Source organism: Notamacropus eugenii, chromosome 5 (genome assembly GCF_028372415.1).
Source record: "Notamacropus eugenii isolate mMacEug1 chromosome 5, mMacEug1.pri_v2, whole genome shotgun sequence".
Lineage (NCBI taxonomy): Eukaryota > Metazoa > Chordata > Mammalia > Diprotodontia > Macropodidae > Notamacropus > Notamacropus eugenii.
The window spans coordinates 373,967,237-373,994,517 of NC_092876.1; the positions used below are offsets into that span (position 1 = coordinate 373,967,237).

At 38.2% G+C, this 27,281-nt stretch overlaps 2 long non-coding RNA genes across 2 annotated transcripts; one reads left to right on the forward strand and one right to left on the reverse strand.

Moving 5' to 3' along the window:
* The first annotated feature begins 363 nt into the window (after positions 1-363).
* On the forward strand, positions 364-25,278 carry LOC140506752 (uncharacterized). Its single transcript, XR_011968069.1, has 4 exons — positions 364-470; positions 22,278-22,411; positions 22,966-23,964; positions 24,962-25,278. It is a non-coding gene; the product is annotated as an uncharacterized lncRNA (long non-coding RNA).
* On the reverse strand, positions 5,500-22,970 carry LOC140506751 (uncharacterized). Its single transcript, XR_011968068.1, has 4 exons — positions 22,345-22,970; positions 22,163-22,243; positions 21,976-22,066; positions 5,500-13,716 (listed from the first exon to the last, which is right to left on the reverse strand). It is a non-coding gene; the product is annotated as an uncharacterized lncRNA (long non-coding RNA).
* Positions 25,279-27,281: the final 2,003 nt, after the last annotated feature.

Genomic DNA, 27,281 nt, shown 5'->3' on the forward strand with positions numbered 1-27,281 from the left:
AGAGGGTCCTTGTAGCATTTCTTCTGGCCACCATGTGATCTCCTGCCCCATGGGAGTTGTCCATAAAATAGTCTTTTTGGCAAGCATACATTTTGCATTTGAACAACAAGGCCAGCCCATGAAAGCTGCAATCTCTGAAGCATCGTTTGAATACTTGGCAGTTCGGCTCTAGCAAGGACTTTAGTGTCTGGTACCTTATCCAGCCAGGTGATCCTCAGAGCCTTACTAAGACAGTTCAAATGGAAGCAATTCAGTTTCCTGGCATGGCGCTGGTAGACTATCCATTTTTCACAAGCATATAACAATGAAGTCAGCACAACAGCTCTGTAGACCTTCAATTTGGTAGTCAGTCTAATACCTTTTTTCTCCAAAACTTTTCTTCAGAGCCTCCCAAACACTGAGCTAGCTCTGGCAATGCGTTCATCAACCTCATTGTCAATGTGCACATCCCTGGAAAGTACACTACTAAGGTAAGTGAACTTATCCATAGCATTTAAAACTTCTCCATTTGTTGTAATTGATGGTTCCACATATCAGTGGTGTAGTGGTGGTTGATGGAGCACCTGTGTTTTCTTGGTGTTAATTATTAGGCCAAAATTAGCACAGGCAGCAGAGAATTGATCCATACTTTGTTGCATCTCAACTTCTGAGGCTGCACTGAGTGCACAATCATCTGCAAACAGAAAATCATGCACCAACACTCCCTCCACTTTGGTCTTGGCTTGTAACCTTTCCAAATTGAAGAACTTACCCTCAGTACGGTAGTTGACCTTGATGCCATGTTCATCCTCATAGAAAGCATTTGTCAACATGGCTGAAAATATTGTGCTAAAAAGCATGGGAGCAAGCGCAAAGCCCTGTTTCACTCCATTGGTGACTGGGAAGGCACAAGAGTTTTGTCCATTATCCAGAACCTGGGCAAACATGCCATCATGAAATTGATGTACAATACTGATGAAATTCTCTGGGCAACCAAATTTTGACATAATTTTCCATAAGCCCTCATGATTAACAGTGTCAAAGGCCTTAGTCAGCTCCATAAACGTTGTGTACAGACCTCTGTTCTGCTCCTGACATTTCTGTTAGAGTTGTTGGGCAGCAAACACCATATTGACTGTTCCTCAGCCCTGTCTGAAGCCACACTGGCTCTCAGATATATGCCCATCTTCCAGGTGAAGGATCAGTCTATTAAGGAGGACTCTAGCAAGAATTTTGCCAGCAGTGACTAAGAGAGAGATCCCCCTGTGATTGTCACAGGACAATCTATTCCCTTTACCCTTATGAAGATGGACAATGGAGGCATTCTTGAACTCCTGGGGGATAACCTCCTCTTGCCATATAACCTGGAAAATTTCAGTCAGCTTTTGCATGAGCAATGGTCCCCCTACTTTGTAAATCTCAGCTGGAATAGAATCAGCACCAGGTACTTTGCCACCCTCAAAACCTCTGCTTCAGTTGGAAGTTCAGCTAACAAGGGATTGACTTCAACCTGAGGTAAGTGGTCGATGGCCTCAGCATTGATTGATGATGGTCTGTTGAGAACGCTATGGAAGTGTTCAGCCCATCTCTCTAGGATCATGTCCTTATCACTAATCAATGTGACTCCATCAGCACTCTGGAGTCACAAATTCAAACAAAAAAGTATGGTCCCTACTCTCAACAAGTTTACATTCTAATGAGGAAAGACAACTCATAAAAGGAAAAAGGGTAGGAAGGTAAGGGAAAACAAGGAAGCTGGGGAGGAGGTGAAAGGGTCTGAGGAATAAAGAGTAGAACTGGAAGTGAACTAGACATGACCTGGGTTTCTAATGAAAGATTGTCTAAGACAGAGACCCCATCAATCAGAAGAGGGGACCACAGGGTAGATGTATCTCCAGAGTGAGAAGGTTACTCTGGAGAAGGCAGAAAAATACTGACAATGAGAAAAGGAGCCTATCTCTATGTAAAATATACAGCTAGAAAGTCAGTTCAGTGTTAAACTATCACTTTGATAGGCTTTTTCACTGAACTGATTGACAAAACTAAATTGAGTGTTATTTGCCCTTCACAAACACAGGACAGACAATTAATAGCATAAGATCTTGTTTTTCAATAGGCAATCAATGAAATCTAATGAATAGGAAGTATTAGTTGATCAATTATGGGTTATCTTAATTGGGAGTGGGGGTGGAATTCACTTTACTTTCAAATCACAACAATGCCTTTTAGTATTATTTTATAATGAGAGATGTGAGAACTTTCTCACCAAATATATGACTCAGAAATCTTACTTGTTGAAAAGTCACACACTGAAATATGATTTAAATATTTCCATGAAAAGCATCCCTATTATGATCCATAAAGTGAAATACACAGTGAACAATAGATTATATAACCTCCTAAACAACAAGGGTAAATTTGAATAATGGTCTGAAAATTAAGTCAAGTATTATGACAGTTCAGAAAGTCTCACACTCAATTTGAAGGATACACGAAAAGATTTTTCTCTTTGATGGCTGTTTATTTCAGAAATGTCATTCAGTAGAAAATGGATGCATTCAAAATGTGTCCTTCCTTTGCATCTGGATTGCTGGGAAAGTGTTGGAAAAATGCAAAGTCACTGCCTAGTACAAGTAGCCAGATGTCAGCTAAGTATATGTACCCATTTCCCTGGAGATGCTGTCATCAAAAGCTGTCTAACTTCAGCTAATGTGAGGGTGCTAGATAATAAATTCAGCCTTCTGTGGTGAAACAGGACCAGAAACCATCTTTGCCTAAGGATGAGGTCAAGAAGTTGGTCCAGGGTGTCCAACCCAAAACCTTAGATTTCTTTTCCAACTCTAGTGCTCTCACTAAAAAACTCTGTAATTTTGGATAAATCTCTTTACCCCTTTGGATCCCAATTTATTCATCTATTAAATGATCTTCAAGGTCCCTTTAAAGAAATACCCCTTTACTAATGGGAGAGATTCTATATAGTTATTAATATGATGTGTGTTTTGTGTAAATTTGTAGAGACTTTTGGTAAACTCAGAGAGGAACTATTAGCCACAATTCATCAATCTGCAAACAGGGAATTAAGTAGAGTCAGATGCTAGGACAAACCCAGATGTGCATAAAATGTTTTCTTGAAATCAGCAGATGCTAAGTCTCCCAGCCCTGTAAACAGAATGAGAACTAATGGTGTCTAGAAGCACCTTGACATTGAAACTTGTGTAGAAGGGCAAGAGATTTTGGCAGCTTTGATTTAGAAAAGCCTAAAGTTGGCAGAGATACCCACACAGTGCTTTCTTCCAAGGAAATATGGCAACTGGCCAAGTGGAGAGGAGAAACCCAGAGGCTTATTAGATGGAAATAGTGACAGGTTAGCCTAAGGAAGCTATGGTGGCCAACTCTGGCTGGTTTATTGATCTCTTAGGAGGTTTATTACTTTCTAAAACATGCTATATCTCCACTGGAACTACGTTTTTATGAATCATATTCTCTCTTCTTCTACTTTTCCCTCTCCTCCTTTCTTTGTAACTGGTTCTTTCTTTTGCACTAACTTGTCATACCCTTCTAGCCCAATCTGTATTGCCTGCTTTTTACTGTCCCTCTTTCCTTCTTTCTCTGCATTTTTTCCTTTGGTGATCTCATCCATTCCTATGGATCCAATTAGTGATTTTATGCAGATGATTCCCAAATCAATAAATCCAGTCCTGACTTCTTCCCTGAGCTCCAATCTCATATTTCCAAACACCTGCTACATTTTTCAAATTGGATATCCTATAAGCACCTCAACTCAATAAAGGAGACAGCATATTATTGTAAAGAGGATACTCAAGGGATTATTATTATTCATCAGTTCATAGATTTAGAGCAACGGTCAGCAAATTATGGCCCGTGGGCCAAATCTAGCCTGTTACCTGTCTTCTGTATGGCCTATGAGAGAAGAATGTTTTTACATTTTCAAAGGGTTTTAAAACAGTCAAATGAAGATGATATTTTGTGACATGTGAAAATTCTTTGAAACCTAAATTCCAATGCCCTTAAATAAAGGAACATAGCCACAGCCATTCATTTATGTATTGTCTATGACTGATCTGGAGATGGAGATCATATGTGGCACTCTCATCACTTCACAGTAGTACTCAGGGTGCTACAAATCATAAAACTTCAATAGGCTGAAATTGAAGTTTTTCTGAACCAGACGAACCATCCTCAGTCAGTATTATCAAGCACTAAATGACTTCCAAAATTAACTTTTGCTACAGACTTGATAATGTTTCTTAATTCAATACAAAATTACAATGTAAAACATCACTTATGTGTGAAACTTACACTGGGGTAAGTCAATTCAATGACAACTAACATTGTTTGAATCAAAAGTAGTCAAGCTGTTTTATGTACTTTCCATGCACTTAAAAATGATATGGGAAGATGATGGAGGAAAGCAGGAAATTACCTGATGCTCCCAAATTCCCCCATAAATTATTTAAAATAATGCCTCAAAGTGAACTTTAGAGTGGCAGAAATAATTAAAAGTCAGGGTAAAGCAGTTATTCAGCCTAAGACTAGGAGGAGGTTAGGAAAGACCTGACCTCCTATGGACAACAAGCTTTGGGGGCTTCTGTGTAATGGCAGCCTTTGCTTCAGAAACTTTTGCCCCATAGACACTGTGGTGGTCAAGACAACTGATCAGAGGAAGATTTCAGGGTCCTCCTTGGGGCCTGAACATGGAGTTGGGGACTGCTGTCCAGAAGCAGTTCCACGTGGTAGCTTGCGCAAGGAGGATCAAGGACATAAATGTGAGTTCAGAGGCCAGGGACTCTACTGGCTGTGGTCATTCACAGGAGAGCAGAGTCTCTAGTTTGGGTTACAGGGCAGAGGAGTAAGCTGAAGTTTGTTGCCTTCCAGGAGTAAGAGTTTTTCCAGTGGCTGGGGCTCAGGGGCAAAGAGGAGTACCTGAGCTCAGGCCCCTAGACAAGAGGTCAGGAAACAGAAGCACAAAAACCCAGAAGCTTGAGACATTATCCACTACACCTTGAGATTACAGCCTGACTCTAAGTTAACAGCTAAGAAATAAACCATTTAAAATGAGTGATAGCTACTATGGTAATAGGGAAGATCAGGGTTCAAAATCAGAAGAAGATAATGAAGTCAAAACAGCTACTTTTACAGCTTCAAACTGTCACAAACCCAAAAAGAGTTCTTGGAAGAGCTTAAAAAGGACTTTAGGAGAAACTGAGGAAAAGTCGGGGAAAAAAATAAGAGTAATCCAAGAAAATTATGAAAAGAAAGTCAACCACCTGGGAAAAAAAAAATCCAAAACCTTACAGATGAATTTAACTCCTTAAAAATTTGAATTGGGCAAGGGGAAGCTAATGACTTCATAAGACATCAAGAAACAATAAAACAAAATCAAAAGAATGAAAAAATAGAAGAAAATGTGAAATGTTTCATTACAAAAACAAATGGCCTAAAAAAACAGATTAAGAAGAGATAATATAGGAATTGTTAGAATACTTGAAAGTTATGATTAAAAAAAAAGTCTGGAAATTATACTTCAAGAAATTATTGAGGAAAAATGCCTTGAAGTTTCAGAATTAGATGACAGAATAGAAATTAAAAGAATCCATCTATTACCACTTGAAAGAGATCCCAAGATGAAAAAATCACTGGAACAGGTAAGTTTTGAAGTTTCCAGTTCAAGAAGAAATACTACAAGCAATTAGAGTTCCAATTTAAATATTGTGGAGTTATAGTCAGGATAACACAAGATTTAGCAGCTTCTACATGAAGGGCACGGAACATGGTATTTCCAAGAACAAAGGAGTTGGGTTTGCAACCAAGAATAACTTATCCATTAAAGTCAAGTATAATCCTGCAAGGGAAAAAAAAAGGATATGTAATAAAATAAAAGACTTTCAGGTATTCTTGAGCAAAACAACAGAACCAAACAAAAAATCTGACCTACAAAAATCAGGAGAAACATAAGAAGATAAACATTAAAAAAAGCAATTATAAGGGATTTAATAAGATCAAGCTATTTACTTCTTACATGGGAAAATATTATCTTTAACTCTTGAGAATATAATCATTTCTGAGGTATTTTGAAAGAATATACATAGATATACAGCTTGGGTGTGATTTGAGTGTGATGGAATGATTCCAAAAAATAAAATTGGGTGGAAAAAGTAAAATGGAACAATAATTATCTCATACAAACTAGGTATGAATAGAAGAACTGTTTCAGTGAAGGGCAGGAGGGAAGGGAAGGCTGGTAGTGCTAGAACCTTATTCTCATCAGAACTAGGTTAAAGGGGGAATAACATACATATAGAGAGGTATCAAAGTCTTCTCAACTTACAGAATAGAAGAATGAGGGAACAGGATAAGGGAGGGCCTTAAAGGAAAAGGATAAAGGAGGAGTTCTTAGGAAAGCGGATAGATTAAAGAATAGGAAGGCAAGGAGAGAAGATAGGGGAGGGATTCTTAGGGGTGAGGATTAAGGAGGCAGCTGTCAAAAGTAAATTTGGCATCTGAGGGTAAAAATACAGGATAAAAAGAAGGGAAGAGGAGGGAAATACACAACTAGTAATTATAACTTTGAATGTGAATGGTTTGTACTCACCCATAAAATGGAAATGTATAATAGAACGGATTAAAACCCAGAATCCAACAATTGTTTATAAGAACAATAAAAAGAAATTAGATAAAGAAAAATAAAATGAGAGATACACATAGAGTAAAAATAAAGGACTGGAGTGGAATTTCTTATGCCTCAGCTGATGCAGAAAAAAGCAGGAGTGCCAGTTACGATCTCAAAGTTAAAGCTAAAATAGCTTTAACTAAAAGAGATAAAGTCCATTATGTTAAAAGATAACAGATAATGGAGTATTATCAATACTAAATAAACATATATGGCAAGTGCTATAGCACCCAAAGTTTTAAAAGAAACCTAAGTGAGTTACATGTGGAAATAGAAAACAAATCTGTAATGGATGCAGGAGGGACTCAAGCATTCCCCTCTCAAAACTAGATAAATCTAATAAAAAATAAATAAGAAGTCAAGGAGGTAAATAGAATCTTAGATAAGTTAGACAGAACAGATATCTAGAGAGAACTGAAGGAGAATGGAAAGGAATATACTATTTGCTCAGCAATACAAGGTACCTTTGCAAAAACTGATTATAAATTAGGGTATAAAAACTTTATAGGTAAATGGAGAAAGAGAGAAATATTAAACACATCCTTTTCAGATCCTAATGCAATAAAAATTTCATTTAATAATGAAGCATAGGAACATAGATTAAAATTTAATTGGAGACCAAATAACCTAATCTTAAAGAATTAATGGGCTAAAGAATCACAGAAACAGTAAATAATTTTATTAAAGAGAACAATAATGAAACAATATATCAAAACCTTTGGGATGCTGCAAAAGCAGTAATGAGAGGAAAATTCATCTGTCATACTGCTTCCATCAACAAAATAGAGAAAAAGCAGATCAATAGTTTGGGCATACAATTTTAAAAAGCAGAAAAAACACAAATAAAAAATTCCCCATTAAACATCAAATTGGAAATCCTAAAAATTAAAGGTGTGATTAATAAAATTGAAAAGAAGAAAACCACTGAATTAATAAATAAAACTAGAAGTTGTATTACAGAAAAAACAATAAAACAGAAAAACCCTTGGCAAATATGATTTTAAAAAAGAGTGAGAAGAAAACCAAATCACTAGTATCAAAAATGAAAAGGGTGAATATAGCACTAATGAAAATGAAATTGAAACAATCATTAGGACCTATTTTGCCTAATTATATACTAATAAATGTAACAATTTAAGTGAAATGGAAGAATACTTGCAAAAATATAAACTGTCTAGATTAACAGAAGATGAAGTAGAATATCTAAATAAACCTATTTTACAAAGAGAAATTGAACAGGCCATAAATAAGCTTCCTAAGAGAAAAGCACCAGGATCAGACAGATTTGCAAGTGAATTCTACCAAGCATTTAAAGATCAACTAATTCCAATATTAAATAAATTATTTGGAATAATAGGCAAAGAAGGAGTCCTACCAAACTCCTTTTACAAAACAAATATGGTACTGATACCTATACCAGGAAGATCAAAAACAGAGAAAGAAAAATATAGACTAATTTCAATAATGAATATGGATGCAAAAATCCTAAATAAAATACTAGCTAAGAGACTACAATATATCACAAAGACTATATACTGTGACCAAATGGAATTTATAACAGGAATGCAGGGATGGTTTAACATAAAGAAAACTATTTTAAAAACTGATTATAACAATAACAAAAGTAACAAAAAGCATATGATTATATCACTAAAAATATGCAGATAGATACAGAAAAAACTTTTCACAAGATACAACATTCATTCCTATAAAAAACACTTGAAAGCATAGTATAAATGGATTTTTCCTTAACATGATGATAAGAAACATCTACCTAAAATCATCAGTAAGCATTATTTGTAATGGGGATAAGCTAGAAGCCTTCCCAGTAAGATCAGGAATGAAACAAGAATGCCCATTATCAACAATATTATTCAATATTGTATTAGAAATGCTAACAATAGCAATAAGAAAAAGAAATTAAAGGAATCAAAATAGGCAATAAAGTAATAAAACTACGTCTTTTTGCAGATGATATGATTACATACTTGGAAAATCCTAGAAGTTCAACCAAAAAGCTAGTTGAAACAATTAAAAATTTTAGTAAAGTAGCAGGATATAAACTAAACCCACGTAAATCATCAGCATTTCTATATATCAACAATAAAACCATGTAAGAAGAGATAGGATCAATTCAATAAAGGACCTCAGAGTCCAGTGTTTTTTTTTTTTGTCAAGTGATCTTCAAAATCTCTTAAGACAATTCAAATGGAACTGGTTCAGTTTTCTGGCATGGCGCTGGTAGACTCTCAACAACATCCATTTCGACAACAACAACATAGGCATGTGACAATAAAGTCAGCACAGTGGCTCTGTAGACCTTCCAGGTGATAGGAAACCTAATACTTCTCTCCCACACTTTCCTTCGGAGCCTTCCAAACACTGAACTAGCTCTGGCAATGTGTGCATCAAACTCATCTATGTGTACATCCTTGAAAAGTATACTAGCGTGGCAAGTGGACTTACTCATGGCATTCAAATGTTTTCCATTTGCTGTAACTAGTGGTTCCATATGTGGATGATGTGGTGTTGGCCCTTTTATTGGTGGTAATTATTAATAACTTCTATTTTCCTGGTCTTCATTGTTAGGTCAAATTAGCACCACCTGCAGATAATTTGATTCATATTTTGTTATATCCCAGCCTCAGATGCTGCATTGAGTTCTGTGAACCAAAAGTCATGCATGCACCAATACTCTTTTCACTTTAGTCTTGGCCTATAGCCTTTTCAAGTTAAATAATTTATCATCCACTTGGTAGCTAACTTTGATGCTGTTTCTGTCTTCATTGAAGGCATTCAACAACGTCACTAACAAGTATGGGAGCAACCACAGAGCCCTGCTTCACTCCACTGGTGACTGAGAAATACAAAAGCATTGTCCATTACCCAAAACCTGGGCTATCATGCCATCCTGAAACTGAGATAAAATACTAATGAACTTTTCCAAGCAACCTGATTTTGCCATAATTTTCCACAAGCCCTCAGGATTGACAATACTAAAGGCCTTTGTTATATAGACAAATATCGTGTATAGACCTCTATTCTGCTCCTGGCATTTCTCCTGGAGTTGTTGAGCAGCAAATACCATATCAATTATTCCTCAGCCTCTCTGAAACCAAGCTGAAGGACTCTGGCAAGAATCTTGCCAGGAATGACTATGAGAAAGCCCCCATGGTTGTCATGTATTTCCTGTTCCTTTGTAGAGGAAAATAAAGTCAAATTTAAATAATTGGAGAAATATTAATTATTCATGGGTGGGCAGCACCAATGTAATAAAAATGACAATTCTATGTAAATTAATGTACTTATCCAATGCATCTCAATTTAATCGCCTCAGCAAAAATTTATTGAGCTAGAAAAAATAACAACAAAAGGTCAAGTCTATCAAAGGAATTAGTGGGGGAAAATAAAGGTTTAGCAGTAACCAGATCTTAAACTGTAATATAAGACAATAATTATCAAAAACATCTAGTACTAGCTAAGAAATAGAAAGCTGGGTCAGTGGAACAAAGTAGATATATAATACATGGTATGTGATTATAGTAACCTTGTATTTGTCAAATGTAAAGATTTAAGCTTTGGGGATAATTATTCACTCTTGGTAAAAAAAATTGTTGGGGAAACTGGAAAGCAGTCTGGCAGAAAATAGGTACAGGTCAATTATCTTATAAGATAAATAAGATAAAAATGGATAGATGGTCTAAGTATAAAGGGAAATATCATAAGTAAATTAGAAGAATATGAAGCATATTACCTATCAGATTTATGGATAGGAGAAGAATTTATGAATAAATAAGAAATAGAAAACACTGTGAGATGTAAGATGGATAAGTTTGATATTAAATAAAAAAGGTTTTGTAAAAATAAAACAAGATTAGAAGGAAAGCAGAAAATTAGAGGGAAAACTTATGTCTCTTGAGTGGACAGAAACAGTTTTGAATCTTATTGCTTGGAAGGGATTTATGAGGCTGACTGCATAAGCCTGGGTGACCCAAAGAAATTCCCCGAACACTGCTAAAGTCTACAGGACCTTAGCTTAAACTGAGGTTCTCAGAGAAATGTTCCCCCAGAGAGCAGATTTGAGGTGAAGTAAGCTGCTGTGTCCAGTAGAAAGAAGAACACCTTGAGAATATTTCTCTAGACTTCAAATGGGTTATAAATATTACCTCAGTCTAGGGAAACCAGAACCAGAAAAAAAAAAATCCTGAAAACCCCTTTCACTAATGGCTTCAGACAATCACTAAAGATACCTGTCTAAAAAGCCTTGATTAGTATACATGAGGCCAGTCTCAAGGAAGTGTTGCAAGTCACCTCAGGGCTTTTTGAACATGAAGAGACCAAAAAATAAAAATAGGAAGAAAAGCTTATTTTTGTTATAGTTAAAATGTGCAGAAAGGGCTATTTCCTTTCCCTGGAGGATAATCTTTCCCCAGCAGAGGCTCCCAGGAGGGAGAGGTAGGTGTGCTGGTCTTCCTCTCCCAAGAATATGTGTGCTTCTTATAAGCAGAAGGGACACTGGAGAAATGATGCCTCTTAGAGAAGGGGTAACAGCCTACCTCTAAACCTTAAGAAAATCCAATGAGATAATAGCCAGACAGAGGACCCCCCAGAATGGATTCCATTGTCCACTCTTCTGTCCCCTACTGAGACTATTTGTAGGGGAAAAGTACCCTGTATCTGTTAGACACTTTGTGTTATACATGATCAATTTTCCCATCTCACCGTTTTCTAGTGATTCTCTCTGCACTAAGAGTTTTAACTCTGTCCTATATCCTGTCTCTGAGCCCTTGAATGTCTCCCTACCAGACTGGTTTGAACAGGTACAGTTTCTTATGTGTCCAAGAACCCCTTTTCTGTTGGGGTTGCCATATGCAGTGTACTGAGGAAGGCTTGGAACTTACAATATCAGGTCTCCTATCACCCTTATTCCCCATTCCTCCTGATGAGGATTCTGTGGCTCTCTCATGGCTGTAATAGTTCTCACTCTGGGGAATGAGGAGTGGGGTCTCTGTGGAGACAGATGTTGGTTACGTCAGCAGGGATCCTATTGTTATCCTTTATATAAACCGCCCCCTTTCCCCTTTGGCGAACAGTAAAAGAGGAGGAAAAAATGTACTCACAGAACCTGTCCTTCACGGTCTTATCACATGGAGTTCTGGTGACTTCTAGATTCCCTCTGTAATACCTCTATCCTATGAGTCCCCAAACTAGGAAAGTTTACAGCTGAAGGGAAACAAATTTATCACTTTGTTCAAGATCTCAGGCTCATTAAGTCCTTTATAGTTCCTCTATATCCAGTGGTCCCCAAACCCTTGACAACTTTCAGTTCTGTTCCCCCTGATGCATACTATTTTTCAGTTATTGTTGTATCTTCTGATTTTTTCACCATTTCCATCCATTTTTTAACTTTAAAATGGATAGTACACCTTGGCCTATTTCCCTCAGGGTTTCCAAAATGCCCCTACCTGCTTTTTGGTTCAGCTACAGTGAGATCTTCAATCCTTCCACTCCCCAGGGATCCTCTTAGATCTAGTATGAGTATGACTTCTTATTTTGTTCCCCCAACCTGACCTCCTATCAGGCAGATACTGTAGCCTTATTAATTGTAGGATATAAGGTACACCCCAAGAAGCTTCAGGTGGTTCTTCCTCCAGTTCACTACCCAGATTTTACCATTTCAGGGGGTTATTGATGCCTCTTGCCCGAATGAATCCAAGGAATCACTAGTTTATAGCAGACAAAGAAAAATTGTGGGTTCTTTTGGGATTTGCCACTACAGGCATCCCAGATTGCCCATTCTCATGGTCCCCAGAGGCACTCACTTGCACCCAGAATTCCCTCCTTGCTGCTCCTATCCCATGGCTCCCTAATTATGACAAGCCCATCACACTGTTTTGCCAATGAAAGCAGAGATTTGCTATAAGAGTTCTAACCCCAGCCCATCAGACAGACCACAGCCTGTGCCTTATTACAGTCTTCATCTTGACCCTTTAGCCTGGGGACTCTCTGTTTGTTTCTGTGCAGGGACCAATGCCGCAGCCCTGGTGAAGAAAGTCTAGCCTATGGTCCCTGTATCATTTGTGATACTTGGCACTTTTAAGGCTTTAGGTCATCCATTAGAAAGGTCTTATCTAATCCCTGACTAGACAGACATGAGCTGCTTCTCCTAGCTGAGAACATCACTACCGCAGTGTCCTGTCCTCATCTCCACATGACCCTTTCCCCATTCCCCCCAGATCCTGAAGATATCCTTCCCACTTCTGACAGCTTCCCTGTTAACTAGTCTCTTCTCTCCTGGCCCTTCTCATGGATATTCCCCTTGATAACCCAGACCTCTTCTAAGGGACTGAGAGGCTCTGGGAGTCACACAAGCAGCTAAATTAATCTGTCAACAATGTCCTATTTGCATGTACCCCAGGGATTAGAATTAGGACCACCACAGGACCCCATCCCTTATTCTGGGCATCCGTGGTTCACATTCAGATGGATGTCATTGAACTTTTCCTAGGGAAGGATATAATCATAACCAAGACTGCTTATGGCAGATATATTCTGCATTTCCATGCAGAAAGGCTGATGCTACCGCCGTTGCAAAGAAATTTCTCAGGAAATCATCCCCAGGTTTGGAGTCTCACTGGTCATAAATTCAGACCAGGATGCATTTCATCCCCCAGACAGAAAGGACCCTGGACATACAATAGAAGCTGTGCTATGGATACTACTCCAAGTCTTCAGGAAAATGCAAAAGGAAAAAGCAGTTCATTAAAACAGGGTTGGCTAAAATATGTGAAAAAAATAGGGCTTAATTAGGTCAAAGCCCATTGGGGTTTATGCAAGTGCAAAATTTGGCCAACAGAAAAATGGGATTATCCCCCCATGAAGTCCTTCTTGGAAAGCCCTTGGGAATGTCCCTGCTAGACTCACCCCAAACAATTTGGTATTGATGATGACTCTTTGTTATCTTACGTCTTCTCAAAGCCATCCACGGTGGTACTGCGTCTACAACAGCCTTCCATAACGCCATGCCACTCACAGAAGCCAGGAATCTGCATCAAGCAGTTTAGAAGGAAAAAAAATCTCGAACTCCAATAGTTTCAACCAGCCCAGATGATTCTTTAGCACCCATACTGAAGTTAAGGTACAAAGAAGTTCTAACTGGGTACAAACCAGCTACTACAAATAAGTCTACCCTCACCCTGAATGTAATACTCCAGACTGTTTGAATTTTGTAGTCAGAAGGGAAGGTATATCACCCATAGATCCCATGTCCACCATGATCTCAGCTATGTGTAAAGAGTTAAGACAGGTTAGACAGGCAATTTTAGGAAATAGGAATTTTCCTCAGACACAATCATGGTTGCCAAGACTCTCAGGGCATGTGTTGCTTTAATATTTTAGATAAGTCACCTTACGGAAATCCATCTAGGGGACCTACAGAAATTGACTTTAGGTATCTAACAATCCTCCCCTGCTGATGCTTAGTGGACTTGCTTGTGGCCATGGCTGCCTAGCACCAGATGGTTCAAATGGATTCTGATACACATGGCTTTATGTCTTACTCTGCTGTTGCTTTTAACGCTTGGAAAATCTCATTTCACTGTCCTAGTGTGAGTCTAAGCCTCCTGACCTAAGCCCTCTCACTTTGATCTTCCTCACTGTAATTGGGAAAAAAATTCCCCCTTAAAAGAATTCTATCCAATTCTTGATAAGATGGGTAGTGAAGGGGACACCACCACCTTTTAAACCTTAACATAACTTTCTGCTCTTATAATGGTGTTTCTGCTAGTATAGGAATGTACAGCTTTAAATGTCCAAAGGGGGAAATTGTGGGGGGAAGTTATTGTATTGTTGGAATCTACCGTAGTAAGAAACCATGCTTAGAGAATAGACTTATACACTCAGGTCATGAGGTGATGTTGAACCCAGAAAGCTTCCAAGGGATCTGAAGATTGGTGCAAGACATTTCCAATTTCCTGAGATAAACTACTTAAGTAATCTATATGCCTTATTTGGAAACTCATCATATGCCAGCCAGTCAACTGTTTCTTTGCTCCTTTGTTTGAATTCTATATAATGGGCAACTCAGAGAGATTTGGGGAAGCAGACCACCTACTTGGTTCTCTCCTCTGTCAAACAATAAACTTCTTTCTAAAACTTTTTTTTCAATTCTGAATTTGTTCTCAACTAGCAATTCAAGTCATTTCTGTCACTGACTCTTGAATTCTATATATATTAATAAGATAAAAATAACTAGTACTTAAACAGAATTTCACAAATATTATCTCACTTGATTCTCATATGAGCCTCAGGAGGCAGGTGCTATTTTTAATCTCCATTTTATAGATGAAGAAAGAAAGGCAGAGATGCTGCTCAGTCACTCAGCTAGTTAAATGCCTGAGGCTAGATTTGAACAGAGGTCTTTCTGATTTCTAGTCTAGTGTTTTACCCACTGTGCTAACTAGATGCCTGTTGGGTTAACCACATAGCCCAAATGCCAAATATACATTTGCCTAAAAGACTATTTTATGGAGAATTCACATAAGGCAACTGTTCACACAGAGTTCAGAAGAAGCAGTACAGGGACACTCTTAAGGTCTCTCTGAAAACTTTAATATTGATTGTGAGATATGGGAGATGCTGGCACAGGATCCCCCAACATGGTGCGCCCACATGAAAAAAGTTGCTATGCTCTAAGAGCAAAGCAGAATCAATCACAGTAGCACAAAGGAAAGGTGAGATGTGCAAACCTAGAGACCTCTCCATCAAATGGACTATGTGCTTCGCCTGGGGTAGAGCCTTCTGAGCTTGTACTGGACTGATCAGCCACAGTCTGTACCTTGACTCCAACACTGGGAGGTGATCAGTCCTCTTTTAAGTACAAAAGAATGAACACTGAGATGCCTGCTAGGCTCTTCATGTAAAAAGGTACGAATACTTTAGTGACTCTTCTTTCATAATTCCAAATTGTTTTGCAAAACACTTGACCCAATTTATAACTCAACACAAATTAGTTTACCTGTCTTATTCCCACACTGTTTCCATCTTTTCATGTTTTCCCCCAACTTAATGGGTATGAGGTAAATCCTCACTTATTTTAATTAGCATATCTTTTATAGTGATTTGGAATATTTTTTTCATATGACTACTGGTCACTTGTATTTAATCTAAAAACTCTTATGTACAAAAAGCCATCTTTGGAGCCAAAAAGACCTGGATTCACTTCCTTCCTCTGACATGCTGGCCATGTGACTCAAAGCAAATCACTTAACTTCTGTGGAAGAAAACAGCTTTGTTATTGAAAGGTGCACTTTCACCAAATTATCTCCATGAAGATAGAATAGCAAAACCCAACTGAACTCCTCCATCCTGTTTAGCCTAAATGCAGAGACTCTTTCTGCATACAGCACTCTTTAGTTCTATATGACCCCACAAATGTTGTAATCAACACACAACTAAAAACTTTCCTGACCAAATTTCATATAGGGACAGACTGTATCTTATTGATCCATTCAAATGCCACAAAACGTTGCTGATTGGCTGTGTACTCTAAGCAAGTCAGAAATACTTCTATAACTCAAAGACAAGCTGCTACTCTTCTTTAATGTGCTAATCAAGTTCTTTCAGTTTGGCTATTGATTATTTGACTGGCAGACTTGTGAACCTGCCTATAGTGACTTTCTCTATGTTTCTCAAGGAATCTAGGCTGTGAATATTACCCAACACCTTTCAGGACTTTATGCAGCTCTGTAAGAATATAAGTTGCAAATAGAGTGCTGACATATTGGTAGAGTGAGTTTTCTGGGTTCCCTATACCAATGAAACCATTCACAGCACTAGTCTTTTCTGAAAACTGTTAACAGCCTCTAAGGAACAGTGGGCAATGTTGGATGAAAATTCAGTTAACATTTTCTCTCTTTGCTTTGTTGTACTGCTTGTATTTGTGCAGAAGCATTTTAGTTTTAGGTAATTAATATTATTATGACTTGTATAATATACCTCTTTTCTCTTATTTGGTTAAAAATAGGATGAGTTTATTATTATTATTAATATTTTATCTATCTGCTTTGTTGTTCAATTGTTTAAATCCTGTCTGACTCTTCGTGACCCCATTCAGGGTTTCTTGGCAAAGATACTGGAGTGATTTGCCATTTCCTTCTCCAGCTCATTTTACAGATGAGGGAACTGAGGCAAGCAGGGTTAAGTGACTTTCCCAGGGTCACACAACTAGTTAAGTGTCTGAGGCCACATTTGAAGTCAGGAAAGTGAGTCTTCAATCTACTTAGCTACTTAGCTTTTCTTGATCTTCCTTGCTTTTTTCTATTTTATGAACATTGATAAAATTTCCACTGTATGTAAGGCCTGATCCCTGTATAGGGATTGAAAGTTGAAAATGAAATGATTTTAATCATTTTATGTACCTCATTTGGGAACTCATTATATGCTTGCTCTTTTATTTGAATTCAATATAATTTGTAACTCATAGAGGTTTGGGGGGTTGCAGTTCAAGCTTAAAATCCAATAAAGGATGTGACATGGATGCAAAAAGTGGGGGATGCTGGAGTGAACTCAAAGTTGCTCAAGGTACCTGATTGTTAAATTTTCAGCACTAGCATTTAACACTTCAGAAATCAGCAAACCCTGGGAATCAGGGCTTGATTGATTGTTTTGTTGATTTTCTAGACTTAAGGGATGGAGAAAATACTAAAAATTCAAGTGTTAAAAGTATATTGTAGATATTTTTTTCTGGAAAGCGAGCTGTTAAATATTTAGGTGGCAGAGCACTGGGCCTGGAGTCAGAAGACTCATCTTTTTGAGTTCAAATCTAGCCTCAGACACTTGCTGTGTGACTCTGGGCTAATCACTTAACCCTGTCTGCCTCATTTTCCCCATCTACAAAACAAGCTGGAGAAGGAAATGGTAAAGCACTTCAGAATCATTGCCAAGAAAAGCCTGAATGGAGTCATGAAGAGTTGGATACAACTGAAATGACTCATCAAGAAGAACCATATTCCTGATACAAGTGGCCATTATACAAGCTGGAATACAATAAAGGCCCCAAGATGGGAGTGCAAAGTCCCTTTCAAACTGGAATTTCAGAAAAATCTTGAAGGAGTTAACAGCTAAATTAATCTTTAAGGAAAGAGGGATAAGATCTCAACAAACAAAGATGGAGAAAGCATATTCCTAGGAGAAGGAAATGTAGCATAACCAAAGCTGGCTTTGGGCTTAGGAAACTGTATAGTACCAGTTCATATGAAGCTATCTCAGAGATATCAGAAGGAACTCCTGACCAAAAATCACTTCCCTAACTTTGTGACAATATAGCTAATATTTATACCATCAATGCCATGTTTTATCTCAACTCTCTATCTTTCCTTCATGCCCAACACAGCATTCTATATACAGCAGGTGCTTAATAAATGATTGTTGAATTAAACTGGATTCTTTAACAGCCTCCTAAAGCAATTTGTTTAAGTAGGTGATCTAGTATAGATGAAGGGGTTGATTTAAAATAGGTCCTAAGAAGCTGCCTTATTCCTCCCAGGACCCTACTATCATTCCTGATAATTGTCACAGTGGGATTTCAATGGGGTAACAAAACCTCCACAACAACCTGGACTTTTATCAGCCTTGATGAAACTAAGAAAAACAGGGGTATGCATTCCAGGCTCAGTGGATAAAAGACTAGGCCTGGAGTCAGAAAGACTCATCCTTCTGAGTTCAAATCCAACCGCAGACACTTACCAGCTGTGTGACCCTGGGAAAGTCCCTTAACCTTGTTTGCCTCAGTTTCCTCATCTGTAAAATGAGCTAGAGAAAGAAACAGCAAACCACTCCCCTATCTTAGCCAAGAAAACCCCAAATGGGGTCACAAAGAGTCGGACATGACTGAATAATCACATCAGGAAGAAATTATTAGTTCATGTAGAATGCGTAAATTTATTCTTTAAAACTGATCAATCAGGCAATGCCACACAGGGGAACAAGAAAAAATTCCAAAAACAGAGGACACACTGTGTCACTTAAATGTGAACCATTTACATTTCTAGTCAATTGTTTCATTTATCCTAATCCATAGCAATTCCTTCCTTCCTCTGTCCTATTTATTTGCCCTCCATCAATTCTTAATTTAACAGTACTTGCCTTCAGTTCACTGGGAATTAAAAAGTTTCAGCTGGCTTTCCTAAACCTGCCCTCCTCAGTAAGTCTGTTTTTTCCCTCATATTAGTCCTTTTTTCTGAATTTCTTTTTAGATAAGAGGCATATTGGGAACAGCGTGATCCATCGGGAGAAGCACAAGCTGTATAGAAGTCAGGGGACCTGGCTTCAAATACTGTTTTGCTGTCTACTATCTATCTGACCTTGGACTCTGTCTCTTGAAAATGAGAGGGGTTGGAGTAGATTATTCTTAAGGTCACTGCCAGCTCAGAATCATATGCTCTTGTGGCCTTTTCACAGCTAACTTTTCTGTGATTTACAACCCTGAGCATGCTCTCTGTAAGAGAGAGAGAGAGAGAGAGAGTGTGTGTGTGTGTGTGTGTGTGTGTGTGTGTGTGTGTGTGTGTGTGTGTGTGTGTGTGTGTGTGTGTGTGTTCCCTTTAAGGTCTCCAAGTGAAAGGCATGGTGTCATGTACCGTGACTTATACATTTTGCAGTCTGACTCCTTCATGGAGTCAAAACATTTCCAAACAAAATCAAGGAAAGTTAGGCAAACAGAAAACACATTTTTCCTTCCTCAAAGGTATGATATTATCTAGAGAAGCTAAGCTACTCAAGCTTTCAGACTCCTACCTTGGGGCCCGGGTCTCCATTGCCCATTGCATCTGGTTGGTCCCAGACCCTTCATTATGTGTCATCCCAGGCATCTTCATACCCAACTACTGCTTCCATACAATGTGACCCTTTCCAAGCCCCCTACTCCCTTCCTAGCTCCTGTTGTTGAAAATGATCATCAAATCTCCCTTTGTCCTCTTCCCTTCTCCCAGATGTAGTATTCAAGGAAAAAAAAGTAATGGCTCAATTTTAAATATTTTCTCAATGACCCCTCTTTTGCCTGTTAAAATTTGCACACCCTTCTTAATTTAATGGGAGAGACAGGTATTTAACTGTTGGAAAAGTTATGGGAAAAGAATTTATAATAAAACAAAACAAATCAACACTTGCTGCTTCTGGAAGGGCCCTATCTATCACCTGCTTTGCTTTCCTATAAGTATTGCCTCCCATTGGAAGGTATTCTTCTTTAGGTTAGAGATTGCCTTTATTTTCTATTTGTATAGAATACAACTATTTCACACAATACCTAGCACAGAGAAAACCTTAATAAATACATTTTTCTCTCATTCAAAAAAGAAGTTCTTGCTGTTCAGTCATGTCCAACACTTTATAACGCCATCGAGGGTATTCTTGGCAAAGACACTAGAGTGGTTTTGCCATTTTCTTGTCTAGTTCATTTGATAGATGAGGAAACTGAGGCAAGCAGGGTGAAGTGACTTGCCCAGGATCACACAGCTATTAAATGTCTGAGGCCAGATCTGAACTTAAGAAGATGAGTCTTTCTGGACTTCAGGGCCCAGCACTCTATCCACTGAGCCTCCTAGATGCCCCCATTATTATCTAAGAAATTAGTGATAATACATGATTAACCAGTCAATAACCCATTGGATCAAGGCCATAAATAAATGAGAGATGGTTGACATTTTTTCAATATTTTATGCTGTACAAAGAATTTTATGTGTGTTATCTTCTTTGATTCTTACAACCATCTTGTGAGTAGATAAGGCAAGCTTGAAGAATGGGGTTTCTTTTGGTATAATTTCAGTGGGGTTTTTTGGGCCAAACCTAAATTTTCATTGGCAAGGGGAAATCCCTGGAAATTCATTCCCTCCAGCAACAACAAGATCCTATATTCACAGCTGGAAATAATCTGATAGATTATTCAGTTTAAACTTCTTTCTCATATTTTACAGATTAGGAGACTGAAGCACAGATAAATGATGTGCACAAGGTTGCACAGAGGTCACATAAGTGTGACAAAACTGCGATTAGAACTCAAGTGCTCTGACTTTAAATCCAGTATTCTTTCTATTGTACCACACTTCTCAAATATGTCAGGAAATTATCAGTAATTTATATAATCTTTGAGAACTGCTTGAGGCATTTAAAGAGTAAGATAAAATTCCCATTTTTGTAGACAAGGGAACTGAGTCAGGGAAGCAAGCTATTAAGTGAAAAAACTAAAAAAAATAAGTCAGACACATTCATTAGTCAAGGCATTACATGCTGGTGAGTACATGGCTCAGAGACTCAAACACAGATCAAGAGGAAGTATAGTTTGAATATACACACAGACCTACTGGGTTGGATGCACCCAGCATGGCAGGATGTCATCCCATGAATGGCTGAAAATATCCAAAAAAAACCCTTGTCAGTATGTGTTTGTTCCTTCTCTACTCTCTCCTTCCCTGTTCTCCCCTTTGGGAGATGACATTTCATGATTTTTTTGAGGCATGCCAGCCAAAGGAATCTGGTGCTCTTGTCTCCATAAGCATTAAGTATATTGGGATACTTTTCTTCTTTGCTATATGCCTTCCTTGTTTTAGTAAGTTCCTATATGATAAAAATGACACAGGAGTTGTTTAGACAATGTAGAAACAAATTCAAATGTTGCAATGACTATTTATTCATCATGTAAATTAATATTCTTTCATAAAGATGTTTATAGCTTGATCTCATTGCAGATTGTAAAAATAGTCATGTTAATAATTGCTTAACTTGTGTCACTGAATGCTATCTTTTGTGGTGTTTATCGTTCCTATTTTTTGTAGGAAGTAAATATCTGTCCCATACTAGATTCATATTGTACATAGAGTATCTTTCTGCACTACCTTTTGGGAAGATCCAGTAATAGTAGAGAAGTCTTGGGCCAAAATTCAAGCATTAAGCAATTTTTCTCCAGGGAACTGGAGTGGTAGACAGAAGCAGTCAAAGGGTAGGAAAGCTGAACCTAATCTCTCATTAAAGTTAAATTTCCCCGTACTGAACCCAGTCTGACCACATAAGTGGGTTCTGAGCAAAGGGGCTACGTAAAGAGGGGAAGAAAAAGAATATTGTCCTAGACCCCTGTTCCCAATAGCAGGGACCATTATCATTATAACATATAAGAAATGAAGCTACCCAGTTCCAGATAATTTAAGTGACTTTCTTGTAGTCACACACCTACTCAGAAGATCACACAATAATCTTTTTGTTGCATTTTAACATCATTGTTCCATTCCAAATGCTCATGTGGATTATTTGTGACTGACCTGTGGTAGAGTCCTCCAAGCTTGTATTGGTTTGATCAGTCACCACTGGAAGCACTGTACCTTCACTCCAACATAATGATGTCATTTAGTCCTTTTCAAGAACAAGGGCAGGGAGGGGGGCAGACTCAACATGGTGAAGTAGAAAGACACACATATGCTAGCTCTCCCCCCACAGCCCATAAAATACCTGTAGAGAAAGACTCTCAACAAATTCTAGAGCAGCAGAAACCACAGAAGAACAGAGTGGAGACTTCCAGCCCAGGGTGACCTAAAAGGATGACAGGAAATGTCTGTCACAACAGATGTGGAGAGGAGCCCAGCCCAGCCTTGGCCTTGCGTCGCGGCTCTGGGAGGAGGACGCGAGCACACCTCAGGGACAAAATCTCCAGTTCGAGTAGTAGCAGTTTGAAGATCCCTCAACCCACAGGTGCCAAAGGTCAGTGACAGGGTTTTTTCAGCTGGTTGAGAAGGGAGAAGGGCCTTCCCATAGCTCTGGCCTCAGGCAGCAGCCACAGAGGCCACATCGGGTGGCAGCAGTTCCCACAGTAGCCCCTACAACAGCCCTCATCCATTGTTGGATCATAAAACCCCTGGCAGCACAGAGCAGCTGATTCTTACCTCAGCCCTGTGTAGAGGCCCTGCAGCAGCTGATCTTTATCTCACACTGAATGGCAGCCCTGGCCTCACAGCTTAACTGAATCTCAGCCCCCAGTCCTGGCTTGGTGTAACTGGAGGTGAGGTGGTTGTGAAGAGGAAACTCTGGTAATATTCTGGGCACAAAAATCTCTCCCTGCTTCCAGACAAGTGTATACGCTTGATTGTGCCACCTTGGAGGAACTGAGATCTTACAGATCCGCAGAGTATACCCTACTCTTGACAAAGGACCCAAAAGTCAAGTAACTAGTTGGGAAAATGCCCAAAAAAGGGGGGAAAAAAAGACTATAGAAGGTTACTTTCTTGGTAAACAGATATCTTCTCCCATTCTTTCAGATGAGGAAGAACAATGGCAAGGCTTCTGTATCCCAAACATCCAAAATAAATATTAAATGGTTTCAGGTCATGGAAGAGCTCAAAAAGAATTTTGAAAATCAATTAAGAGAGGTAGAGGAAAAATTGGAAAGAGAAATGAGAGAGATGCAAGAAAAGCATGAAAAGCAGGTCAACACCTTGCTAAAGGAGACCCCCCCCCAAAAAAAACAAGAAAATAACACCTTGAAAAATAGGTTAACTCAATTGGCAAAAGAGGTTCAAAAAGCCAATAAGGAGAAGAATGCTTTAAAAAGCAGAATTAGTCAAATGGAAAAGGAGGTTCAAAAGCTCACTGAAGAAAAGAGTTCTTTAAAAATTAGAATGCAACAGGCAGAGGCTAATGATTTTATGAGAAACCAAGAAATCACAAAAAAAAAACCCCGAAAAAATGGAAGATAAAGTGAAATATCTCATTGGAAAAACCACTGACCTGGAAAATAGATCCAGGAGAGACAATTTAAAAATTATGGGACTACCTGAAAGACATGACCAAAAAAAGAGCCTAGACATCATCTTTCATGAAATTATCAAGGAAAACTGCTCTGACATTCTAGAACCAGAGGGCAAAATTAGTATCCAAGGAATCCACTGATCACCTCCTGAAAGAGATCCAAAAAAAGAAACTCCTAGGAACATTGTGGCCAAATTCCAGAGTTCCCAGGTCAATGAGAAAATATTACAAGCAGCTAGAAAGAAACAATTCAAGTATTGTGGAAATACAATCAGGATAACACAAGATCTAGCAGCTTCTACATTAAGGGATCAAAGGGCATGGAATTTGATATTCCAGAAGTCAAAGAAACTAGGACTAAAACCAAAAATCACCTACCCAGTATAATACTTCAGGAAAAAAATGGTATTTCAATGAAATAGAGGACTTTCAAGCATTCTTGATGAAAAGACCAGAGCTGAAAAGAAAATTTGACTTTCAAACACAAGAATCAAGAGAAGCATGAAGAGGTAAACAGTACAGAGAAATCATAAGGGACTTACTAAAGTTGAACTGTTTACATTCCTACATGGAAAGACAGTATTTATAACTCTTGAAACTTTTTTCAGTATCTGGGTAGTTGGTGGGATCACACACACACACACACACACACACACACACACACACACACAGCTCAGGGTGAGTTGAATAGGATGGAATCATATCTTAAAAAAATGAAATTAAGGGGTGAGAGAGAAATACATTGGGAGGAGAAAGGGAGAAATGGAATAGGGCAAATTATCTCTCATAAAAGAGGCAAGTAAAAGACTTTTCAATGGAGGGAAAAAGGGGGGAAGTAAGAGAGAAAAAACATGAAGCTTACTCTCATCACATTTGACTCAAGGAAGAAATAAAATGCACATTCATTTTGGTATGAAAACGTATCTTACAATACAGGAAAGTGTAGGAGAAGGGGATAAGCAGGGTGGGGGGATGATGGAAGGGAGGACAATGGGACTAGGGAGCAATTAGAAGTCAACATTCTTGGGGAGGGACAAGGTCAAAAGAGAGAATAGAATAAATGGGGGGCAGGATAGGATGGAGGGAAATATAGTTAGTCTTACACAACATGACTATTATGGAAGTCATGCAAAACTACACAGATATGGCCTATATTGAATTGCTTGCCTTTCCAATGGGGATGGGTGGAGAGGGAGGGAGGAAGAGAAGCTGGAACTCAAAGTTTTAGGAGCAACTGTTGAATATTGTTCTTGCATACAACTAGGAAATAAGAAATACAGGTAATGGGGTATAGAAATTTATCTTGCCCTACAGGACAGAAGAGAAGATGGGGATAGGGGAAGGGAGGGATGTTAGAAGGGAGGGCAGATTGGCGATAGGGGTAATTAGAATGTTTGGTGTTTTGGGGTGGGAGGAGGGGAGAAATGGGGAGAAAATTTGGAACTCAAAATTTTGTGGAAATGAATGTTGAAAACTTACATAAATAAATTTTTTTTTTAAAAAAAGGATAACATACAAGCAAACAACCAGCACTGTGGTCAGCAGAAGATCCAGAACTAAAATCATCTGTCTCAGTCCAGTTCTCTTTCTACAATGCTGCCTCCAAAAGATCGAGAAGCAACCTGAAATGAGCGAAAAGCATGATTTAATTATACACTTTAGGGGATTTGGGAGGGGAAAATACAATGGGAATAGAAACTTTGGCTGCTCTCCAACTCAGACTAATCTAAAACTTTTAGATATATTTGTAGCTCCTGATTTCAGGCTTGCATTCAATGGGATTATGTAATGAAAGGAAAAGAATTGCTCTATGAAGGTTTACCATTAAAGAACATTTTTTGTGAACGTTTTCTCATTTGTTTATTTCTAGAGTGTTCATAGTCAAACAAAAGTGTACTGTGTACTCACTAAGTATTCCAAGAATCCCCCACTTTCTTTAAGACTCACTCCAAAGCTGTTAAAACTACATTGATACTCTTGGGTTACTCTAAAACCACAGTAGCACATTCCACATAGAAAGTCAGGAAATACTTAGAACCTGGAATTATGAAGTTTCCTAACAGTGTATTTGAAGTGGTATAGAGAAAATGCTCAAAACTCTTGAGTTAGGTGTGGAATGGAAGGCCTGGCCTAGTAAAGTAAAACCTAGGAACCACAGTAGTAAGGCCAGTGATACTTTCTTCAAAGTTATTAGCCAATGTAGCTCCCCAAATGAATTTTTCCCAATTACACAGAAAATCCAAACTCTCTCCTTCATGCTTTGAAATCCATCAAGTTTATGTAGAATCATATGACATCTATAAAGAATTTCATCTTCATGACTAAACTAAAAATGAGAAATTAGAAAATTAGATGACATTTAGCAAGCCATTTATCTTCTCATCTGGTAGAAATTCAAGTGTTTTCAGATCTCCTGTATTAAAAAAAAATCCTTCAGATTTATACAAACTGATGCTGAGTAAAAAGAGAAGAACCAGGAGAACTTTGTGCACAGCAACAATCACAGTGTGCAAGGAATTTTTCTGGTAGACTTGGTACTTTACAGCAATGCAAGGACCTAAAAAATCCCAATGGACTCAAGACAAAACGCCTTCCACATCTAGAGAAAGAACTATGGAATTGGACTGCAGAATGAAGCAGACCATTTTGTCTTGTGTTAAGTTTTGTTTTGCTTTATGGTTTCTCCCATTCATTTTAATTCTTCTGTGCAATATGACTAAAGTGAAAATGTATTTAATAAGAATGTATGTGTAGAACTTACATAAGATTGCATGCTGTCTATGGGAGGGATTTGGAAGGAAGGGGTGAAGAAGGTGGAGAGAGGGGAAAAAAATCTAAGAAATGGTTGTAGAAAACTGAAAACAAATAATTTTTTAAAATCCTTCAAATCACAAACTACCATGATGCAGATATTTACCAAATTCATAGTCTTTGTCACAATTAATGAACTGAATAGTACCTTTTTTTTCCTAGACAGGGCATTCAGTAGTTAATTAGCTTAAATGTTAGAATCTAAATATTCACTAATTACCAAGTTCTAAGAAATCATTATCTTCCAGATTCATATGTAGGTCAATATCTTCCTTCCGTCCCTCCCACACTTTCCTCCACCTCTTCTGATGTTTTCCCTTGCTGGCAGAAAAAGAGTGGGACAAGTGAATGCTGTGATATAATTGAAACAAAGATAATAATCTCTGAGGGATGGTTTAAAGAGGTTTTTCTCATTTCTGAAATAATTTCTTAAGGATTTAGAACCATGTTTTGAAAACGTTTCCAGATTTTATATATGGTTCCCCTCCTGGATTCACTTCTTCATCTTCTATTAGTATCAGCAAACAGGTTTCCTGAGGGAGGCAAAGTGGTGGTGGGGAGATTATACTCCCTGAAACTGTTGACAGGGAGTTTATACTACCTATAGACTCAAGGAAGCCTCTGAGGCTGAGATGCAACAAAGTATGGATCAATTCTTTGTCACTTCTGCGAATTCTGGCCCAACAACACCAAAAAAATATCCAAACCCAAAAGTTCTCCTTCAGCCAGCATCACACCATCCATACATGGAACCACAGATTACAGCAAATATAAACATTTTGAATGCTATAGATAAATTCACTTACCTTGAGTATGTACTTTCCAATGACGCAAATATGGCAAATCTGAAAAGAATACTAAAAAGCAGGATATTACCTTGCTGACAAAGGTCTATATAGTCAAAGCTATGATGTTTCCAGTAGCAATTCAGCTCTGTAAGAGTTGGATTATAAGGAAAGTTAAGTACCACAGAATTAATGCTTTTGAATTGTCGTGCTGGAAAAGACTTTTGAGA